Source organism: Aulonocara sp. 'chitande type north' Nkhata Bay, linkage group LG9, assembly GCF_057382095.1.
Source record: "Aulonocara sp. 'chitande type north' Nkhata Bay isolate Kocher_YH1m ecotype deep benthic linkage group LG9, A_spYH_male_GT1.1, whole genome shotgun sequence".
Taxonomy (NCBI): domain Eukaryota; kingdom Metazoa; phylum Chordata; class Actinopteri; order Cichliformes; family Cichlidae; genus Aulonocara; species Aulonocara sp. 'chitande type north' Nkhata Bay.
The window spans coordinates 9,413,856-9,421,355 of record NC_141352.1 but is presented as its reverse complement, the minus strand read 5'-3'; the positions used below and the strand labels follow the sequence as shown (position 1 = coordinate 9,421,355).

The 7,500-nt window shown below is 40.5% G+C and overlaps 1 protein-coding gene across 1 annotated transcript in view; it reads right to left on the bottom strand.

Moving 5' to 3' along the window:
* LOC147321602 (uncharacterized) overlaps positions 1–1,690 on the bottom strand; it is a 44,345-nt gene extending 42,655 nt beyond the window's left edge. Inside the window, exon 1 of the mRNA XM_086305653.1 lies at positions 1,408–1,690. The gene's annotated coding sequence lies outside the window, so the exon portion shown is untranslated. The remainder of the gene's footprint in view (positions 1–1,407) is intronic.
* Positions 1,691–7,500: the final 5,810 nt, after the last annotated feature.

Sequence of the window (7,500 nt, the reverse complement as noted above, 5' to 3'; positions counted from 1 at the left end):
GTAATGGCTTAAAGAGGATTCCTTTTTTTTGCTGTGCTGCAATTGATTACCGGATTATTTGTATCATGAATTAGTGTCAACTAATTTGTATTCAATCTCCGCACAGGATATGCTTGTGAAGATGGAATATGGGGGAGAGCAGAAGTGCGTTGAAGTTCCACAAAGGGATGAATGAAGGACATGCATATTGTATTGAAGAAATAAGTGATGAGATGCTGTTATTTGCATTTACCATGTCAGACCTTTTGATAAACAAAATTCTAATGAAAGTGAGAACATGTATACTGTTACATCTTTCAGAAAATGTTTTGAAATTGTGGTGCACAGTTCAGAATAAATGTTTTTCAAAAACCATTGCGTCTTTTTAGTAAATGTTTATTTCCAAAAGAAATTTCTAGAAGTTCAGAACAGTAAAATTCCCGTTTTTTAGAATTAATTAGAAGATAACTCTTACGTAGTTAAACTAAAATACTCTTTGAGAGTTAATATATAAACTCTTAACACCTAGTTAGCATTAGTAAGTGTTAAATTATCAACTCCAGACAGATTTGGTGTTTAACACTGAATCAGAGTTAACGTACAAACTCTCCAAAAAGAGTTAAATTAACACTCTCTGGTGTGGACCCATATAGACACTTTAATAGTGTTGAAATCAAATCTGACAGTGTTAATTTGGACATGCTGGATTTGCTGTGTAGAATGAACAAATGCAATTATAGTCGGGTTTACCTGTGGAAAAAAAAAAAAGCTTTAAACCTTCAAATATTCAAGTGAGTAAAAATATCTGATCAATGACAAGTGGAAAGAACTTCTGCCGTTGATATGCAAAACTAAATAAAGTCCAACATTCAATCCACAACATGATTAAAAACATTCTTCTTCTCCCAAATCAAAAAGAGCTGCACATTAACCACCACAATATATTTTTATTCTCTGTGCTTTCAAATATGAACACTGTTTACTTTCATCTGTTTCATTAGTTTTTGTTAACATCTTCCTGTGCATCACTTTACAGCAGCCACACTCATTAAAATGAGACTTTGTAGGAGTTCACTTCCTCTCATGTGTTCATCCACAGCAGCTGGACAATAAAGTTTATAGTGACCCTGATACTGCAGCAGATCGCTCTGACTTCCTGTTATCACTTCAAATAGAAACGAGGCTGTAGAGGTTTGGTGCAGGCAGAAAAACAGCTGCAGGGACAATGAAAAGACTTTTCTGCTCCAACTTCTCCCAGCATGCTGAGCTAATGATTAGTTGGTGTTTTTCTCCAAACACTCTCTCACTCTTCTCTCAACGTGTTCACAATAAACTGTGAACAGACACCGAGGAGAGCAGCAGAAGACCTCATTCAGGAGCTAAACTCAACATGAACTGAACTCACAGTAAAGTTAGCTCGGTGCTTACCTTTAGATGAGCCCACAAACCGAGAGAAACTCCGCGATGAAGCTGCAACTCTTTCCAAACACAGGAAACAGATCAGGGAGCAGAGACCCACGTGGTTCACGCTGATCTCAGCTACGATCCAGGAGACAAGGGTGGGCAGATCGATGCAGATATCGATCAGGACGTTGGTAGTGGTTTATGATCGACATTTCAGTTTGTTTCTCTCCTCTAAGTTCACTACTTTACTCCCGTTTCGTGAAAAGGGAGCTCTCTCTGCGCGACTCCTCTTCCCTGCACACACGCTTTGCTCCGCCCCTTCTTCCTGCTCTGCTGTGATTCGTTACTTTGCGGTCACGTGACGCAGCTGCGCTTCGCAAGTAGGTGAGGTACATCCTATTTCCTTCTATTAATCTTTTTTCCTGGCCTTGACGAAAACTTCATCACTGGTAGGAGAATTGCTAAGGACTCAGTAGAAGAGAAGAGCGGTGCTGCGAATTTGAACAGTCTTACTATTGTCTCTCCTAAACAATAGGTGAAGATGGACTACAAAATGTGCATCTTTTGTTGTAACTGCTGTTTTATTGTCATTTAAATGCGGAGAGTTTCTGGAAAATGATATGGAAAGGTTATACAAAGCTTTGAATTTTAAAGAAGGAATGGTCATTTGACATTAAACGGCTAAAAGGAGACACTGTATCAGTTTGTTACTTAAAGTCATGAACAGGAGTATTTCTACTGCATGTTTTTTTTTTGTTGTTTTTGTTTAAAGTGCCACGTGCGTGACCTCAGTATGACCTGAATTTAGAACAGAAAAAGAAAGGTCATATATTACTGAGTTTAGTCATCCATAAAATCATCACATTCAATGTAAGATTAAGGTTAACTATTGAACTATTCTAAAGTAAAGGCTTTAAAAACAAGTTGACGCTGAAAGTTTTATCATCACTAATATCACATAACTTTGCAGACATGTGGCCAACAGTAATGTTTTATTGTTCTTCGCTATTAAAGATTTGCACATAAATAAGTGACATAATGTCCAGTACTTACTTTTAAAAGTTTACTCTTCAGTCAATCTGTTTCAGAGAGCCGCCGTGTTTTTTCCCAAAAAATTATCCGCACCCACCACTGCACAAGGAATTGTGGGATATGTTGGGCCACGAAGGCTACACTGGACCCAGCCTTCAAATCTTGGGAAAAGAAGGGGGCAATTGGAGGACTCTTTTAATTGGGACGATCTTTGTCACATCGCTGTGACGTAATCGGCCTTAAAACGCTGCATTTAAGGCTGCAGACCTTGAATTGGGATAAAGTCTTTGTCTTTAAGACATTCCTGCAGTTTAACTATTTGTTGTGTGTTGGCTTCATGGATAGAAAAAGTTGGGTGTCATCTAAGAAAAGCACGAAAAAGACTTAACAATGTGGTGTATGCTGTACAGTGCAGCGAGGAATGCCCAGACCTCTACATTGGAGAGACCAAACAGCCACTTCACAAGCGCATGGCACAATACAGAAGAGCCACCTGCACAGGACAAGACTCAGCAGTCCATCTGCATCTTAAGGATAAAGGACACTCTTTCGAGGATGCCAATGTTCACATTTTGGACAGAGAGGACAGATGGTTTGAAAGAGGAGTAAAAGAAGCCATCTATGTCCACTGTGAGCGACCAGAGGCGGTGGTTTACGACACCAACTCTCTGCCATCTATAATCCAGTTTTGAGATCCCTCCCTAGACGCCTTAACGCCCACTCACATCCTGGGCCATCTGACCTCAGGAATTCTCATGATAAGGTGGGGCCAGGTTTCACAATGAGCTCACCCGAAACTCTGGCTGATTGGGACCCACACCCAGTTTCACACCTTGTCTCAGGCGATTAGAGGATCATCAGGGGGTCCTTTTGTCCCTCTGTGGGGGGTTTCTCCCACTAGGTTTATATCTGGGACTCTCCACCATTTGACCTTAGAACTGAAGAAGTTTCTCGGATGAGAGGTGAAACGTCTTCAAGCAACTTAAAGAAGTCCAGACCCTTTTCTTTCCAAGCTCCTTAGACTACGATGACCTGGATGACTGAGAACCTTCACAGACATTATTGTATTTACCAACATCAAGAAGTCACAAGCAAAGAAAGATCACACAATGGTGCATGTTTAAACAAGGAGAGTTTACTGGTCAAAATTATTTATTAAAGAAATAAACAACATTTTTTTAACCACCAAAAAATACACATTTAAAGCAACACAATAGCGGCCCAATATCTTATGTTTATGTCAGAACCGGTGCCATTATGGAAAAAGTTGCCGGTACCCATCCGGTAATAGATACTGGATGGGTACCGGTATCTATTATGTGGATACCGGTACCCATCCCTACTCAGAACTGACAATGGTGGGGAATACACATCTAAAGAGTTTCAAGTATATTTGAAAGCTCAAGGCATCCACCATGAAGTGACTGTGCCACATACACTGCAGCAAAATTGTGTTGCAGAGAGAAAAAACAGAACTCTAGTGGAATCAGCTAGAAGTATGCCATCACATGCAAAGTTGCTAAACACATTCTGGGCAGAAGCTGTTGCTACTGCAGCTTACATACAGAATAGGCTCCCAACATCTGCTTAAAAGAATGAAACACCCTATCAGAGATGGTATGGAAAAAAACAGACATTAGTCATATGAAAGTATTTGGATGTGTTGCTTATGCACATGTTCCAAACACCGAGAGAAAGAAGCTGGACAAAAAGGCAAGTTCGTCATGGGATATGCAACGAATGCAAAAGGCTACCGACTGCGGGATGAGGAAAAAAGAAAAATACTGATTTGACAAGATGTGGTCTTCAATGAAACAGATTTTAATTGCAAAGAAAGTGAAAATGATCTCTGTTTGGGGAATGAAGTGACACTACACACGGATGAAAGACAAACAATACTGAGGAGACTGTCACCAGTGAGGCTACAAAAGGAGATTAGCGGATCAGAAGACCTCCAAAGAGATATGGATTTGAGGAGTTTGCTGACGTAGTTACAGTTGACCATTATGCAAACATCTGTTGTGTCACAGAACCAAATACACTGGAAGAGGCTATGTCAAGTCCAAATGCAAAGGAGTGGAAAGAAGCAGCTGATTTGGAATATGAGTCACTGCTGGAAAATGGCACATGGGATTTAGTGGCTCTACCAAAGGATTGCAAAGCAGTTGGATCAAAATGGATCTTTAAAGTTAAGCATCACAGTGATGCACAAGTGGGAAGATTCAAGTGCAGACTTAATGCCAAAGGCTATTCACAGATTTATGGTGCAGACTACGATGAAACATTCTCTCCGGTTGTACGATTTGGTTCAATTCGTACTTTATCATTTGCTGTGCAAAACAATCTAAATGTGCTTCAAATGGATGTTGTGACTGCATTCTTGAATGGACACCTGGAAGAGGAAATCTACATGAGCAGCCAGAGGGTTACATCAAACCTGGGCAGGAACATCTAGTGTGCAAACTAAACAAGTCAATATATGGACTGAAGCAGTCTCCACGTTGCTGGAGCAAAGCTTTTACAGAGTTTATGAAAAGCATTGGTTTTACACAGAGTACTTCAGATCATTGTGTGTTTGTTAGAACAGGTCAGGAGTTGGAAATATTGGCTGTGTATGTTGATGATCTGATTTTGATTACCGAATCAACAGAGAGCACGAAGAACTTAAAGGACACTCTGAGGAAACACTACAAAATGAAGGACATGGCTGAGCTATCCTACATTCTGGGCATCTCAGTGGTCCAAGACAAGGACAAAAACCATGTTGTGCTTCATCAGAGACAGTTTACTGAAAACATACTACAAAAGTATGGAATGGACAGTGCAAATCCAGTAGAAATTCCAGCTAACACAAATGTCAAATTAAGAAAGAGTGATGACGTCAGTCAACCTGTAAACCCAAGCATGTATCAGTCAATGGTTGGAAGTTTATTGTATGCTGCCATGGCCACACGACCAGATATTGCACAAGCAATGGGTGTGGTGTCAAGGTTCAATCATATTATGTTCATTTGTGACGCATGAAGGGGCGTAACCCTGATGATAGTGTCCAGAGGAATAGGAAGGAGGGTAATGGAGGAGGATGTGTAACGTTTGTGAAACAAGGGATCTAATATAGAGTTGTAGCTACAGGAAGGCAGTTCGAATTTATAATTCTTGATATATGGGGAGGAACTGGCAGCATTAGAGTGGTAAACTTTCATAATCCAGCTAACAAACTATTAGCAGTGGAGGAACCTGGTGCATATTTAAGGGGTAAGAGTAATCTGGTGTGGGGACTTTAATGCACACAGCACGTTGTGGGGTAAGAGTAATGATTGGAATGGGGCGGTGATTGAGGAATTGATGGAGGTAAAGAATTATGCATGTTTGAATGATATAGGGGGCACTAGGGTAAATGTTAGAACAGGGGTCGAATCAGCCATTGATCTTACTTTAGTATCGGACTCAGTGGCAGGCATTTGTTAATGGGAGATATTGAAAGAGACTACTGTAGGGAGTGACTATTATCCTATTCTGATTGAGGTAGAGCTGGGTGTTGAGAAACAGGATATAAGAGGTGTCAAGAAGTGGTGTTTCAGTGATGCTAATTGGGATACATTTGGATTAATTAGTGATCAAGAAATGCAAAGGATCGATATGAATGTTGAAGTTGATGATTTATAGGATTCTATTTGTAAGGCAGTGTTAGAGGTGGCACGTAGGGCAATAAGGAAGAAGGAAGGGAAAAGAGGATTGTACCTTGGTGGACAAAGGAGTGTCTGGAAGTGATTAAACTTTGAGGTTTTTAAGATTTTAAAGAGGAATCACAATTTTCAGAATCTTGTTGGATACAGAAAGTTATAAGTTAAAGTAAGTCAAACTGTTAAAAAAGCAAAGAAGGATTTCTGGAGAGGTTTTTGTAACTCAGTTGGGAGGGAGACTAACATACACAGCGTTTGGTCATTAGAAGCATGAATGGCATAATAAGGGAGTATGGGTATCCAATTCTGAGGCATGGAGAAGTAGCAACGATTAAAGATGAGGAAAAGGTTAACATGTTGGCAAAATAATTTGTCAAAATCCATAGTTCAGGCAATGCTAGTGAAGTAGGGCGAAGAGGAAGAGAATTGACAGTCACAGAGAATATAGATTTATTGGATATGGTAGAAGATACAGATGATCTATTGAATATTCTTTTTACGAAGTCAGAACTGCATTGAGTGCACCAGAAATTAAAAATATCAGGACCAGGAAAAGATCAGGTGTGTTATATCATGTTAAACCATCTTAGTCAGTCAGGTAAAGAGCTTTTGTTAGAGTTGTAGGATAGGGTAGGGTTTGGGAGGGTGGGAGGCTGCCGAAAAGCTGGAAGGAAGCTGTGGTGGTACCCATACGGAAACCAGGAAAGGATGACACAAATCCAGGAAATTTTAGACCTATAGCTTTAACATCGCATATTTGTAAAGTAATGAAGCGTATGATAAATTAAAGATTAACGTACTATTTAGAAACTAGAGGATTTATCTCTGAACATCAAAGTGGGTTTAGGACAGGGAGGAATACCATGGACCAGTATTGTGTTTGGAACATGAAGTTAGAAAAGCACAAATAAACAAAGAAAGTGTAGTTGTTTTTTGATATAGAGAAAGCCTGTGATATGATGTGGAGAGAAAACATACTAATTAAAATCTGTAAATTTGGTATTAGGGGGATAATGGATTTTTTAAAGGGAAGACAAATTCAAGTGAGGATTGGGGAGGTTTATTCTGAAAGGTTTTTGGTAGCAGTGATGGGAGAAGGGAGCCGGAGATGGACAGACGGATTGGGGCTGCAGCTGCAGTAATGCGGACGCTGCACCGGTCCGTCGTGGTGAAGAGGGAGCTGAGTGTAAAAGCGAAGCTCTCAATTTACCGGTCGATCTACGTCCCTACCCTCACCTATGGCCACGAGCTGTGGGTAGTGACCGAAAGAACGAGATCGCGGATACAAGCGGCAGAAATGAGCTTCCTCCGAAGGGTCGCTGGCCTCTCCCTTAGAGATAGGGTGAGAAGTTCGGCCATCCGGGAGGGGCTCAGAGTAGAGCAGCTGCTGCTCCACATCGAA